Source organism: Lepus europaeus, chromosome 20 (genome assembly GCF_033115175.1).
Source record: "Lepus europaeus isolate LE1 chromosome 20, mLepTim1.pri, whole genome shotgun sequence".
Lineage (NCBI taxonomy): Eukaryota > Metazoa > Chordata > Mammalia > Lagomorpha > Leporidae > Lepus > Lepus europaeus.
The window spans coordinates 15805082-15820246 of record NC_084846.1 but is presented as its reverse complement, the minus strand read 5'-3'; the positions used below and the strand labels follow the sequence as shown (position 1 = coordinate 15820246).

Here is a 15165-nt window from a genome sequence, read left to right as displayed (position 1 = left end):
GAGTAATTAGGGAGGAGAAATAAATAAAGAACATCAAAATTGGAAAGGAGGAAGTAAAAATATCCAGGTCTGCAAGTGACGTGATGTTGTACATGGAAAAACCTAAATATTTCACCACTTAAAACTGATAAGCCCGCTCAGTAAAGTCGAAAGTTACAAAATAAACAAATAAAAATAGTAATTTTTATACAAAATGATGAACTTACCAAAAGAAATGTGTGACTTTGCGTGGAAAGCCTGTACTGGCTTTTCACTGGAACCCAGAGGTATTCCCTTCTCATAATGGTAATAAAAGCCTGCGTGTTTGTGTCTATCAAAGCTCCAGGTTACATTACTGGGCAACGACACTTCTGGGAGTGAATGCACTTCCTGTATTTAGCCAGCTGCTTCAAGTATAGATTCGCTGGCCATCTGTGCTTTTCCACAGAACTGCGCTCTTCCGCTGAAAGATCCCGAAATTCAAGCTTTTGGCTGAAGAAGAGGTAGACAGTGGCAGTGAAATGAAGGAGCCAGGTTGAAGGGCAATCAGAGTGGTGGAACTTGGCCCTCTTGAGCAGGTCCACTGTGTCGAGATTCATGGAGGCCAGCTCCCGGCTGGGCGTGCTCTGCAGATGTGCTGCAGTCTAGACACCTGGATCTCCGCACGGAGCAGCAGACACATGGCCTGGAAGATGCCCGCTGGGCAACATGAGTCTGTGTAAACGACAAGAAAGTCTCCTTGGAAACGCTGTAGAGGGGGAACAGGGCACTCTTGTCTTCTGTGGACTTCCCATTGAACACTGCCGCCATCACCTCACAGAGGGCTGGCACCAACGCACCTTGTATTTTGAAGACGACATCATTAAGCATGGGTTTGTTAAGGAAAAACGTGAGGGCAGTGTTGTAAAACAAGAGGCTTCCTGGCTTGACAGGTTTTGCAATTCTGGTGTTTCTTAAATGCATTTTAATTTTCTCGATCGCATTGGAAACATCCCCAGAGTCTTTCCACTTCCTCCTGAGACCATCCTCCAATTCTTCCTGCTGAGAAGCACCTGAGGATAGATGAAGCGCAGGCTGTGGGCGCGCAGCGGCCGGTGCCTGAGGGCTCGGCGGTCGCCAAGGCGGCCTCGGGTCCTGGGTGGGGCGCACGGTGCTGGCGCCCCGCATGCGGTGGGGCTCTTGACGTCGAACAGCAGTGTGAAGACGTGGCTCACGGCGCACAGCTCGATCTTTTGCTCCTGCAGGTCCGGGTGGAAGGACACCACGTCCACACCGCGGCAGGTGAAGTCGCGTTGTTAGTGCGACACTTCCGCCTTCAGCGCCGGCATTTTCTCGGGTTGTTCAAGCTGAGGTGGTCTAACTCCGTGAAAGGAGCTGCCCTTTTTTCTTTTCTTCGTTTTTTTCCACTTACCTTCTGATTCAAGGCTTGGATCAGGAAATACTCCAGCACGCCTCCCACGTGTTCCCGATGTAGACGTCCTCGAGGCTGGGCAGCTCCAGGTAGGTGGCTCCTAGCTCCTTGGCAAGATGGATGCCTTCCGTGGTGGGGACGCAGCTCTCTCGGTCTGAGGTGCACAGTGGGCACGTGCAAGGTAATTCTGCGTTTTTGTTTTCTGGTGCCAACAGCAGCAATGATTCCCAGAACTGAATTCAGTGCTCTCTTAGGCGCTGGCCTGGTACTCGGTGAACACAGACCGCAGGATCCTGCCGGCCCAAGTTCAGCAACAAGCTGCTTTCGACCCCCTAGACCAGCGGGCTCCTCCCCAGGTATGTGCGGTTGTCCTGGTGGTGCGCGTACCCCTCGTTTCCCAGCACCGCGATGTGGATAGACAGGATCTCCAGTCGCGGGGACGGGCGGCGCCTGGGGGCCCGGTGGCTGCTCACAGCGGGTTGGGCCTGGCAGCAGCGTGTTTACCTACAGTGCACTCATCCCCATGGCGGCCCCTCGCGCGCCTCCACCGCAGCGCTGCAGAGGCGCAGCGGGGCCGTGGGAGCCAGCAGTGGGCAGGAGGGCGAGCCTAAGCCGGACCTGGGGCCGGGGCATGGGAGCCAGGGGCAGTGTCCGCGCTGTCCCAAGTTAGGAAGTGTCCGGGGACGCCTGAGAGTCGCAGTGGGTGCGGGCCGGTCTGCAGGTCCCTGTCAGCCGCGCCTCCTGCCAAGCCGCGGCATTGCCTCCTCCTCCTCCTGCCCCGCAGCTGCATTGCCTCCTCTTCTTCCTCTCGCTGCTGCTGCTCCTCCTCCTCCGATATTGGCTGTTGACTTGTCATTAATAGCCTTTATTGTGTTGAAGCATATTCTTTCTATAACATTTTGTTCAAGGAACATGGATAGATGAATGGATTTGCCAACAACAGCGAAGGCTGGGCCAGACCAAAGACAGGAGGCCAGAACTCAGCCCAGGTCATTCTACATGAGTGGCAGAGATCCAATTATCTGAGCCATCAACCCTGGTGCACAGTATAAGGAAACTGGGATTGAAAGCAGAGCTTGACTCAATCCCAGCCGTTCTGATACGGAATGCAGGTGTCACACGTGGGCATCTTAACTGCATCAAACACCTGCCCTGGCTTTGGCAGTATTTTGCTGAGAATTTTTGCCTGTATGTCATGCAGGGATATGGAGTATAAATTTCTTTTTTATTGTTGTTGTATTCTTGTTGATTTGTGGAATGTAGATAATGCTGGCTGCATATAATGAGTTCGTAAGTGTTCTTTCGTTAACAACATTTTGGAACAGTTTGAGAAGAAGGATCAGTGGTATTCCATAAAATTTGGTTGAATTTCATCATGAAGCCATTTGTACCTGGATGTTCTTTGTCAGGAGACTTTTTATTACTATTTCAACATGATTATTTGTTATTTGTTTCTTCAAGTTTTCTGCTTTTTCATGGTTCAGTTTTGGTAAGTTATGTGAGTGAAGAAATTTATCAATTTCTTCTAAGTTTCCTAAGTTTTTTGATGTCTAGTTGTTAATGTTCCTAATAATCAAATTTCTGGTATATCAATTATTTTTTATTTTCTAGAAGATTTATTTATTTTGAAACTCAGATTAGAGAGAGGGAGAAATAGAGAAAGAGATTGACCTTCCATCCACTGGTTCACTCCCCAGATGGCTTTAACTGCCAGTGCTGGGACAGGCTGAAGCCAGGAGCCAAGAACTTCATCTGGGCCCCCACATGGGTGGCAGGGGCCCAGGTACTTGGGACATCTTCTGCTGTTTTACTAGGCCATTAGCAGGGAGCCGGATTGGAAGTGGAGCAGCCAGCACACGAACTGGTGCACAGACGGGATTCTGGCATTGTAGGTGGGGACTTTACCCATCATACCACAATGCTAGCCTCCTGGAGTTTTAATATCTTATTCTCTCATTTTATTTATTTGAGCCTCCCTTTTTCTTACCCTAGTTAACATTTTACTGAGTCTTTTAAATGGTTTTTCAAAAATCAACTTTTCATGTCATTGATCTTTTTATTATGTTTATGTTTCTATTTAATTTAATTCTGTTCTGATCTTAATTTCTTCCCCAACTGTCTTTGTGCTTGGTTTGTTTTTCTATGGCCTTGATATACATAGTTAGGTTGCTTACTTTGTATCTTTCTATTTTTGAGGCATTTAACCACCTGAAGTGACAGTTTTAATTTTATGTATTTTTCTGATGATTCATAGTGTGGACCTTCTTGGTGGCTGCTGGAAAAGTAGGCAGAAAATAGGGTATATTACTTTGTCAGGGTTGCCATCAAAAATACCAAAGGTGGTATAAGTTGAAGTGCAGACATTTGCTTCTCATACTTTTAGAGGTTGAAAGTCCAGGATTAGCAGGTTTGGTTTCTTTAAAGCCCTCTCTCTCTGACTTCTAGTCAGCTACCCTCCTGGTGTGTTCTCACGTGATATTTCCTCTGGCCATGTGCATGTTTGGTGTCTGCTTACAGAGACACACCCGTTACGAGGCCAAACTCTTAAGGTACCATTTAACCTTAATTATTTCCTTAAGGACCTTGTGTCCAAGTACAGTCACACCGGGGGTTAGGTCTTTAAGATGTGAATTTTGTGGAAACAGAAGTCAGCCCATCACTGTGGGAAGAGCCCCAGTGCTCTGCCTCACAGGCATCCAGTTCTGAAAACAGCTGAGACCTGAAATGAGGGTCAGGGTGCATCAAAGTATTATTTTCAGTGTTATCTCTGTCTAATATAGGCACATGTGCACATATACACGCACACACACATGCAGGCAACCATGTGCTTGTACACAAAGTGGAGTGGGCATGTCTGATGGTAGTGAACATGTAATGTAAACACAAAAGCTGTAACATGGGCTGTTAGGAAGCATTAAAATGAGTGCAATCAGAAAAAATTATAACATCTTTAGTTACATAAAGCTATTTATAATATACAATGTTTATAGCTCCTAATAGGAAAACACAAAAGTACAAGAAACAACAAAAGAAAACAAAAATTTAGATAATTGGAGCAATCTTGCTTAATATTGCCCAAAACTAACACTTGGAACCATATGATACCTAGGAACCATACATTCCCAGAAAGCATAAATAAGGTACCATTGAAGAAAAAACTATTAGTTAATGCTTCAGATTTTCTCAGATTATCTACTAAATTAATAGCATGGTGAATCATGAAGGATTTTTAGGTCACACCTGGGCTGATTTTATTATTTCAATGAATATGATCATTTAAATCCTGACTATTGCAGGATTTAAAATAAAAATTTTAATTTATAATCATATAGGTCATCTTAGCACCCACAAAATCTCCAATGCGTATAAAATAGTAATGTGAGGCCGGCGCCGCGGCTCACTAGGCTAATCCTCCGCCTTGCGGCGCCGGCACACCGGGTTCTAGTCCCGGTCGGGGCACCGATCCTGTCCCGGTTGCCCCTCTTCCAGGCCAGCTCTCTGCTGTGGCCAGGGAGTGCAGTGGAGGATGGCCCAAGTGCTTGGGCCCTGCACCCCATGAGAGACCAGGAGAAGCACCTGGCTCCTGCCATCAGATCAGCGCCGTGCGCCGGCCGCAGCGCGCCAACCGCGGCGGCCATTGGAGGGTGAACCACCGGCAAAAAGGAAGACCTTTCTCTCTGTCTCTCTCTCTCACTGTCCACTCTGCCTGTCAAAAAAAAAATAGTAATGTGAGTCATTCACATGATACATGAAAAATTTGATTGAATCTGAATATTAATATATTAGCTAATGCACATTACTCTGTTATAATTAGAAATATAATTCATAAGCCAGTGAGCATGTGAGCATTGACACTGTGTGATTCCTAGAGAGACTTCTGTCATGACAGTGTAAGTAACTGTGTGGACCCTCATTCCACTGAAATGGATTTTAAATATTTAAAAACAAATCAAAAAGCCAACAATTACAAATTTGATAAATAGTCCCAAAGATATACAGCAAATGAAGAAACATTCACTGAAGAAAATCTAATAAGCCCCACTAAGAAAATGAAGATCCAGTGACAGTTGAATGAAGATCCGCATCCTCCTCCCTCTTCCCAACTCAGTGAAATGGAAACTCCACTCCAGACCTGTGCAGCCGGGAGCACAGGGCTCCCTATCCTGCCGGCTGCCAGTTGGGGGTCTAATTTTTCTGGTTGGACAAGACATCTTATTTTTTCTCCTACCCCCTGGCAACTCCTGCTGGGACTATATGTTCTGAATGAGTGCTGCTGGGAGGTAGGGCACAGATTCCACTTGAGTGATAGAGGTGCCTGACTGTATATAAGAACAGCCAGATCCAACCAACTATTGCATGCAATGTTCACAGTAGGCAAATATACAGAAATTAGTACATTTTTATGGCCTAAAGTTGCAGGGATTGGTGATATAAAGAATATAGCTTAAAGCATGTTTCTTTTAGAGGTGATAAAATTACTCTAAAACTGACAATGGTGATGGTTGCACATATCTGTGAAAACCATTGAATTGAGTGTACACTGCTAGTGAAGCATCATATGGTGAATGAGTTGTATTTCTAGCTCAGTAGAGCTGTTTAAGAATGCTACATAATTCCTGATAACTTTTTAAAAGTTGTACTGAATAATTTAAAAAAATTAATATGTAATATTTTTACTATAGTATTCTAAATTCAAATCCACCTAAATTGTGATGTAATTTGGGTGTGACACAGTATGTATTTATGGGTAGATATGGACATAAATGCCTGAATACATATGTGCAGCATATAAACCATCCATATATTTCCTGGGTAGCCCCTGGAGAACAGACCTAACACATCATAACTCTCCTCTACTCAAGGGAAAACCATATGAAATTCTGCATTTTTTTTTGACAGGCAGAGTGGATAGTGAGAGAGAGACAGAGAGAAAGGTCTTCCTTTTTGCCGTTGGTTCACCCTCCAATGACCACTGCGGCCGGCGCATTGAGCTGATCCGAAGCCAGGAGCCAGGTGCTTCTCCTGGTCTCCCATGCGGGTGCAGGGCCCAAGCACTTGGGCCATCCTCCACTGCCTTCCCGGGCCATAGCAGAGAGCTGGCCTGGAAGAGGGGCAACCGGGATAGAATCCGGTGCCCCAACCGGGACTAGAACCCGGTGTGCTGGCGTCACAGGCGGAGGATTAGCCTGTTGAGCCACGGCACCGGCCAATTTCTGCATTTTTTTAATTCCTGGTTTTCCTTCTGAAAAAGTAGCTCTTATGCTATATTAATGTTGATCCCTAATGCTCATAGCAAATGATACAACTTCCAGGAAAGTGGAGACCTGAGCTTTGCATGGCCCACACACTTATTTATCAGATTGCCCAGAGTGGTCAAGATTTGAATGATGCTACTTTACCTTACCTATAAACTTATCAGAGGGTAATTCTGGAAGTTTTGCGTCAACTTTTTTGCAAGGGAAAACAGACTAGATTATGAAGGGTGGTAAGGGCTGATGATATGTTATTTATTAGAAGGGTCTTAAAATATGGCCTGTGGGGAGAGTATAACCTATCAAATATGTGTACAAGCTCACTAACACATAAAATTTCATTCTGCACTCATTACTTACAGAGTTGGAGCTCTTTCAAAGCTAGTTTTGTCAGTATGTTTCATATCTAGAGCTCTGCTAATGCTCCCTATATCTGGATAGTTCCTTTTGGTAGCATGGGAAGAATTTGCCAGTGTCGTTCTGCCTGATATGAAAGATAAAGCAGGGCTGGCATTGTGGCATAGCAGGCTAAGCCTCTACCTGTGACAGCAGCATTCTGTATCAGTGCAGGTTCCAGACCAGGCTGCCTCACTTCTGATCCAGCTCCCTGCAATGTGCTGGGAAAGCAGTGGAAGATGGCCCAAGTGCTTGGGCCCATGCCCCAGTGTGGGAGACCTGGAAGAAGCTCCTGGCTTCAGCCTGGCCAGGCCCAATCATAACATTGGTGACTAAGCTAGCAAGTGGAAAATTTCTTTTTTTCTCTCCTTCTCTCTCCCTCCTCTCTGTAACTCTGCCTTCCAAATAAACAAAATAAACCTTTTTAAAAGAGAGAGAGAGAGAAGCAGCAAGTTATATTGAAACACAGGAGATAAGTGCCACGTAAGTGTGGCCCATGCCAATGATTTGTAGATGTCAGGCAAGTGAATTTTTGACTAGTGTTCTCTGTTTTTGCACAACTAATTCAAAGTTCATGTTTGTTTTTGAGACCAGTTTTAGGAACTGTGATCAATTAAGACAAATATTGCTTTAGAAAATGTTGACTTAAATATACTCACACCCACCAATATATTCTGTGAATTGTAAGAGTTCCAAAGTTGATAATTCAAATTGTTCTCACTAAAGGCCAGTAATCATACTGAGAAGTGTACTGAAAATCATACATACTGCATGCAGTATACCAAAAGCTACAGAAAAATTGGTATTAGTCTATTTTCCATTTTTTAAAATAGGAAAATTATACTGCATCTTATTTTACTACAAGTCAGTTTCTTAAAACATAAACAAAATGCAATACAGAGCACAAATATAAGTAAAAGCTTAAAATATAGTTTAATGAGTCCATAAAATTTCTTTATGCAGGTCACATGACCTCTCTTAGTGACACCAACCTTGCTAAAATCCATTTGGTTGGCATATACGTTGCTTATGAAAATTTCTACATGTGATTGTGAAGTTCTATGGTTTGTATTTGGCATGCAATTTAATTCTCTCTCACCTACTCATTAATATGAAGCATTTGATGCATAAGAAATTAACAAAACATCTCACCATGTGAAAACAATAATCATTTTGTTTTTAATTCTGAGTCAGCATTTTGGGGTAGGCTCAGCTGGGCAGTTTCTATGCTTTGTTCCCTGGGATCATAGATGAGAGTTTAGTCAGCTGGTGCCTTGATGTAGACTGGTTTCTTGAAAATGGATTCATTCACATGTCTGATGGTTTGTGCTGGTCTTGACTAGGTCTTGCATCTGCAGCAAGCAAGCCCCAGGCTTCGTCACAAAATAACAGTATTCCAAGAAAGCAAACACAAGTAGGAAAACATATTTCAAAATTATCCTTGCATTGATGGTCACTATGGCCTAGTAGGTTAAGTATTTGCCTGCGGCCCCAGCATCCCATACAGGTACAGGTTCAAGTCCCAGCTACTCCATTTCCAATTCAGCTCCCTGATAATGGCTTAGAAAACAGTGGAAGATGGCCCAAGTGCTTGGGCCCCTGCACATGCATGGAAGACCCGGAATAAGCTCCTGGCTGCTGGTTTCAGTTGGCCCAACTCTGGCTGTTTCAAGAGTGAACCAGCAGATAGAAGACCCCTCTCTCTTCTTCCTTTGTAACTCTGCCTCTTAAATAAATAGATAATTTTAAAAAAATTAAATAAATTTATGTTAGAGTCACTAGAACTTTAAAATAAAAATATTTTTTAAAATTATGATTGCAGCATAATTTATTGATGTCCGATTGGCTAAAGCAACTGAAATTCCAAAGCTGGCCGGCACCGTGGCTCAATAGGCTAATCCTCCGCCTGCGGCGCTGGCACCCCAGGTTCTAGTCCCTGTCGGGGTGCCAGATTCTGTCTCGGTTGCTCCTCTTCCAGGCCAGCTCTCTGCTGTGGCCTGGGAGTGCAGTGGAGGATGGCCCAAGTCCTTGGGCCCTGCACCCGCATGGGAGACCAGGAGAAGCACCTGGCTCCTGGCTTCGGATCAGTGTGGTGCGCCGGCTGCAGCAGCCATTGGGGGGTGAACCAGTGGAAAAGGAAGACCTTTCTCTCTGTCTCTCTCTCACTGTCCACTCTGCCTGTCAAAAAAAAAAAAAAGAAAAGAAAAAAAAAAAAGAAAAGAAATTCCAAAGCCAAGAGTTGTTGTGAAGAGGAATGATAAGAAGGTATGGATCCAGGGAGATGTGTCTTTTAAAATCATTCTGAAAACGTGTATTATAATAGCAAAATATTATGTCCATTTTGCCTTTATATGCGTGGGGGGGATGTTGGGTTGCAAGATGTATATTTATGTGAAATATAAGACATAAACACAAGAATTATTCTATTAAAAACATTAATGTGGTGTTCTTCGTGGCTTGCCTATATTAATAGGAAAAAAGTTAATGTACCCACTGCAGTATAAATGGTAGTGACAGCACAGTTCACTAATCTACATGGAGTGGATACTAGCAATTACCTGACTCAAAGCACTGAAAAAATCTGGATTTTTCTTGGATTTCTCTCTCTAAGGTCTGATCTCATCTACTGCCAAATCTTACTATTTTTGTTTCTTTGTTTTTAAATTAGTATTCTGATTCAGTATGTATAAAGTAGCAGGAGCTTTGGGCACTCAAAAACAAACACAGACTTTATTTTTTACATCAGAAGTGCAACTCTTGGCACAGCCCGAGGGTGTGTTAGCTCAGCGCTGAGGTTCTGTCCTTCCTGACTGTGTTAGTAGCAACCTGTAAGTGTGGCTTAGATGACAGATTTAGATGGCAGTGTGAGAAAGCTTTCAGCAGTTAGCTGGACACATCTGAAAAAGAGTCAAGAGAAAGATACACAAAGAGTAACAGCAGGGAGCACAGATTTCACTAATTTGTATATTTTGTTTCTATAAATATATGTCTATAGTTTGTATGTTTATAGCTCAGAAATAACTTCTGTTTTCACATTCTTCAAAGAAGCTTATGTCGTGTTATTTTTGGTTAATCATTCAAACAGAACCAGGGAAAGAATTGGGGATTTTGCCTAGCACTTAAGATACAAGTTATGATGTCACATCCCCACATGGGTGCTAGAATTCAACTCATAATTACAACTTTCTGATAAAGAGGACCCTAGGAGGAAGTAATGATAACTGAAGAATTCAAGTTTCTGCCATCAGTGCAGGTGATCTAAATGGCGTTGCTGTCTCCTAAATATAACCAAACCCTCCTGCCACTGCTGTAGGCATTTAAGGGAGTAAAGCAAGCTGATAGGAACTTTCTCTCTCTGTCTCTTTCTCTTCCCACACCCTCTCTTCTCCTGGGTGTGTGTTTGTGTGTGTGTGTGCATGTGTGTGAATACATTAAATGTGAATACATTTAAAAGGTTTTCTAATGAATAGAGAATATAGACTTATGTATAGTCCTAATTATGATTAAAATGTGCACATAATAAAATTTGATGATTTAACTGTTTTTGCCTTACAGATCAGCGGCATTAAGTTTATTTACATTTCTCTGTAACTATTGCCATTATCTACAGAATTTTTTTCATCTTTCCCAGATGAAACTGTCTGTGCATCAAACACTAATTCCCCACTGCACTCTGCCAGGGACCCTGACAATCACTGGTCTAATTTCTATCTGTGAATTTGTCTCCTCTCAGTTCTTCATACAAGTGAAGTCATATAATATCTGTCATCCTGTTAGAGGCTTGTGTCTCTAAATTCCATCCATTTTGCATCATTCGTCAAGATATGTTGGCTTTCACAAGCTCAGACAGCAGGCTACTGTATGTTGCTACCGTATGAATACAATTTGTCTCCTACAAAATGCATATTGGGGGTTTAATTCCCATTTTAAGGTATTAAGACTATGGGAAATTAGTCTGATTAAGGTGGTCAGATGTGGAGCCTTTGGAAATGATTGAGATTAGAAAATATAAAGTGATTACGGTTAGACTAGAGAGGCACACATTTTCTCCCAGTACACACCTCCATGGGAGGCCCTGTGCCCCCATGACCCTGCTGGCTAGAAGTTTCTCATCAAATGTGGCCCCTACCCTTTGACCAAAATTATGAGCCAAGGTAAATCTCTTTTCTTTACAATTTACCTACCTTGTGGTATTGTGGTATTAACAAGAAAAAAAGTGTACATGCATATATTATGTATATGCTATGTTTTGTTTAATGTTTTCCCTCCATGGAAGGTTGGCTTATTCCACATTTTGTCTGCTGTGAATGTTGCTAGTTTCAAAACACACATTCAAAGATCAGTTCTAGTGCCTGCTGTCACTTATTCGGGGTGTATCCCCTGTAGAGGAATTACTACATCATATGGTTATTCTCTTTGATTCTGTCAGGAATCTCTATAATGTCATCCAGATCAGCTTCAATACTTCCCATTCTAAACCAGTAATGTATTAGAATCTAATTTTCTCCCCTTCCTCACCAACACTTGTAATTTTTTATTTTGTTTTTATAATTATCATTTTAATTATTAATTATAATTTTAATTATCATTAATTTTATAATTATCATTTCAATTATCAGTTTAAATATCATTAATCATTATTAATTATAATTTTGATTATCATTTTAATGAATAAAGTGGTTTTCATTTATATTTTCCTAATAATCAGTGAAGTTGAATATCTTTTCATGTATATGTCACTTATTTGGCTATCAAAATTATTATATAATCATTGCCCATTTTTAAATCTTCTTTTGTTTTTGCATTCTAATATTTTTCTTATATGAAAAAATTCTTAGTTTAATATGTTTCTAATTTATGTACTATATTTTGTCGCTAGTGTTTTTATCAGTATTCTGGATATACCAAGTTTTCTTGGGTTAGCAAGTTGACTGACTTAGATTCCACTTCAAATGTGGAATAATGAAGAAAGTCTCACTTTTAATCTACCACAAATGTCATTGCTGCAATTGTTCATGAAGCACTCTAATTTTCCTTGTGATTTTTTTTTAAATTTTATTTATTTATTTTTGACAGGCAGAGTGGACAGTGAGAGAGACAGAGAGAAAGGTCTTCCTTTACCATTGGTTCACCCTCCAATGGCCGCTGCAACCGGTGCACCACGCTGATCTGAAGCCAGGAGCCAGGTGCTTCTCCTGGTCTCCCATGGGGTGCAGGGCCCAAGGACTTGGGCCATCCTCCACTGCACTCCCAGGCCACAGCAGAGAGCTGGCCTGGAAGAGGGGCAACAGGGACAGAATCCAGTGCCCCGACCGGTACTAGAACCCGGGGTGCTGGCACCGCAAGGCGGAGGATTAGCCTAGTGAGCTGCGGTGCCAGCCTGTGATTTCTCTTTCAGTCATTGATTATTTAATAATTAATTATTTAATTTCAAAATAGTTGAGGCTCTCCTGGATTTGTTTATCTCTTTTTGATTTCTAATTTAATTCCATGTGGTCAGAGAACACATTAAAAGATTTCCATTGGCTGACGCCATGGCTCACTAGGCTAATCCTCCACCTGCGGTGCTGGCACACCAGGTTCTAGTCCCAGTTGGAGCACCAGTTCTGTCCCGGTTGCTCCTCTTCCAGTCCAGCTCTCTGCTGTGGCCCAGGAGTGCAGTGGAGGATGGCCCAAGTCCTTGGGCCCTGCACCTGCATGGGAGACCAGGAGGAAGCACCTGGCTCCTGGCTTCGGATCTATATAGCGCGCCGGCCGAAGGGGCCATTTGGGGGGTGAACCAACGGAAGGAAGACCTTTCTCTCTGTTTCTCTCTCTCTCTCTCTCTCTCTCACTAACTCTGCCTGTCAAAAAAAATTGCATTTTTAGACTTGTTTTTTTAGTCAACATATGTTCTGTCTTGGTGAGAGTTCCACATATTGCTTTGTAAATGTCAATCAGGCCAATATATTGTCAGTCATGTCTGTATTCTGACTGATTCATTATCTGGTTATTCCATCAATTACTACAAAGCTATCTTAATTATACAACTTTAATCTTGCACTCTTTATTTTCCCATTTAGTTCTATAATTTTATGTCATGCCCTTTGAGGCTTTGTTTTTAGGCACATACATTGTTAAATCACCCAGACAGATGATCCAATTATTATTATGAAATGATATGCTTTTTCTGTGGTAATGTTTTTTGTGATGACTTTTTTATCTGCTTCTAAGATATTCCCTTGGCTGTTTTATGATTTCTGTTTGCTTAGAGTATCAGGTTCCCCATCCCCTTTTTTTAACTTCCCATCTGTTTGTGCACTGTATGTGAAGTACGACACTTACAAATAGCATATTGAAAAGTCATAGTTTTTAAATCAAGTGTAATAATCTCTGCCTTAAATATTTAGATCATTTCCTTTTAAGCTGATTAGTGATATAGTTGAAATTATGTCTCCTATTTGTTTACTAGGTTTCTGTTTGTCTCACCTGATTTATTCCTTTTTCTTCTTTGTTACCTTCTTTTTTCTAATTTTTAATATTCAATCTTGGTTTTTCTACAGACTCATAGCTCCATGACATAGACTGATTTATGTCCTCCACAAAATACATAAGTGGAAACTGTAAATTCCAAGCAGCTATTCTTGGAGACAAGATCATCAAATAGGTCATTAAGGTTTACTGATGCCATACATGTGGCCCCTAACCCACTTTGACTGATGTCTTTGTACAAGACATCTGTGATGGCAGTGCACTTCGTAATGGCCGTAATGTCAGCAAGACAGAGCATGTAATTGACCCTCAAACTAAGCAGGGAATCCTAAAACTGGTGAATTAAGCTCCAGGTAAGAATAAAAAAAGGCTGATTAGGGCAACTCCCACACAGGATTCCAGTGTTTATTCTGCACAGAACAAAAGAAGCAAAGTTCCTACTTTTACAATACATAAGGGAGCTGGTGATTGAAATCTGTGTTACTGCATTACTTTATTCTTTAGGAATAGCTCCTTAGGCCTTGTACTGGGCTGCCCCACCTTATCAGAGAGGTTCACAATAGCATTTAAACTTGCTGTGGGAATGGCATTGTGGTGCAGTGTGTGAAGCTGCTGCCTGTGAAGACAGCGTCGCATACAAGCACCAGTTTGAGTCCCAAATACTCCACTTCTGACCCAGCTCCCTGCCGGTGCCCCTGGTAAAACAGCATAAGATGGCCCAAGTGCTTGAGCCCCTGCACTCACAAGGGAGTCTTGGATGGGGATTCCAGGTTGCTGGTTTCAGTGTGGCCCAGCCTGACTCATTGTGGCCATTTGAGGAGTGGAACAGTAAATGGAAAATCTCTCTCCTGTCCTGTAACATTGCCTTTCAAATAAATAATTTTTTAAAAAAATTCTTATGTCTTTAGAGTGGTCCCAGTTAGGTCATCTGATGGGTGGTCAGTTTCCTGTTGAGACAGAGACTCAAATGTCATCACTACAGTTTGCTATCACAAGCCATGTGTGAGAAGCTAACTACCTTTAAACCAAAAAGGAAGATGTAGGAGAAACCACCACTCTAGAAGCTGGTGTTTGAACTTTTTCAGTAACTATAAGAAAATAAAATGTTTTTTCATTAAGCTAGACAACAATACTGTGTTATGGCAGCTCTCTAACAACCAAATCCAGTAATCCATTTCATTAGCTTCCTTGACACATATTTATATGCCTTAATTTTTATTAACTACTGTAAAGATTTATAATGTGAATTTTAAATTATCTCTATATACTTGGAGCATTACTGTACTGACTAACACAAAATAAAGTGACTTTTCAATAGAATAATTCCATCTCTGACCCCTATCCTTTGTACTACTGTTTTCATAGATACGTGTTTACATGTTTTTAAATATTTATTTTATTTATTTCAAAGAAGAGCTGCAGAGACAGAAGGAGAGATAGAGATAGAGATATTTTCTATCTGCTGGTTCACATCCTGAATGGCTGCAACAGCCAGGACTAGAGAAGGATGAAGCCAGGAGCCAACATCTCTGAGTCTACCATGTAGGTGGCAGGGGCCCAAGTACTTCTGCCATCTTCCACTGCTTTCCCAGGTCATTAGCAGGGAGCTGGATTGCAAGTGGAGCAGCCAAGACTCAACCAGCACTGCTTGCAGAT

General features: G+C 42.1%; 1 pseudogene; it reads right to left on the bottom strand.

Annotated features, from left to right (window-relative positions):
• Positions 1–326: 326 nt before the first annotated feature.
• On the bottom strand, positions 327–1915 carry LOC133749350 (rho-related BTB domain-containing protein 3-like; annotated as a pseudogene).
• Positions 1916–15165: the final 13250 nt, after the last annotated feature.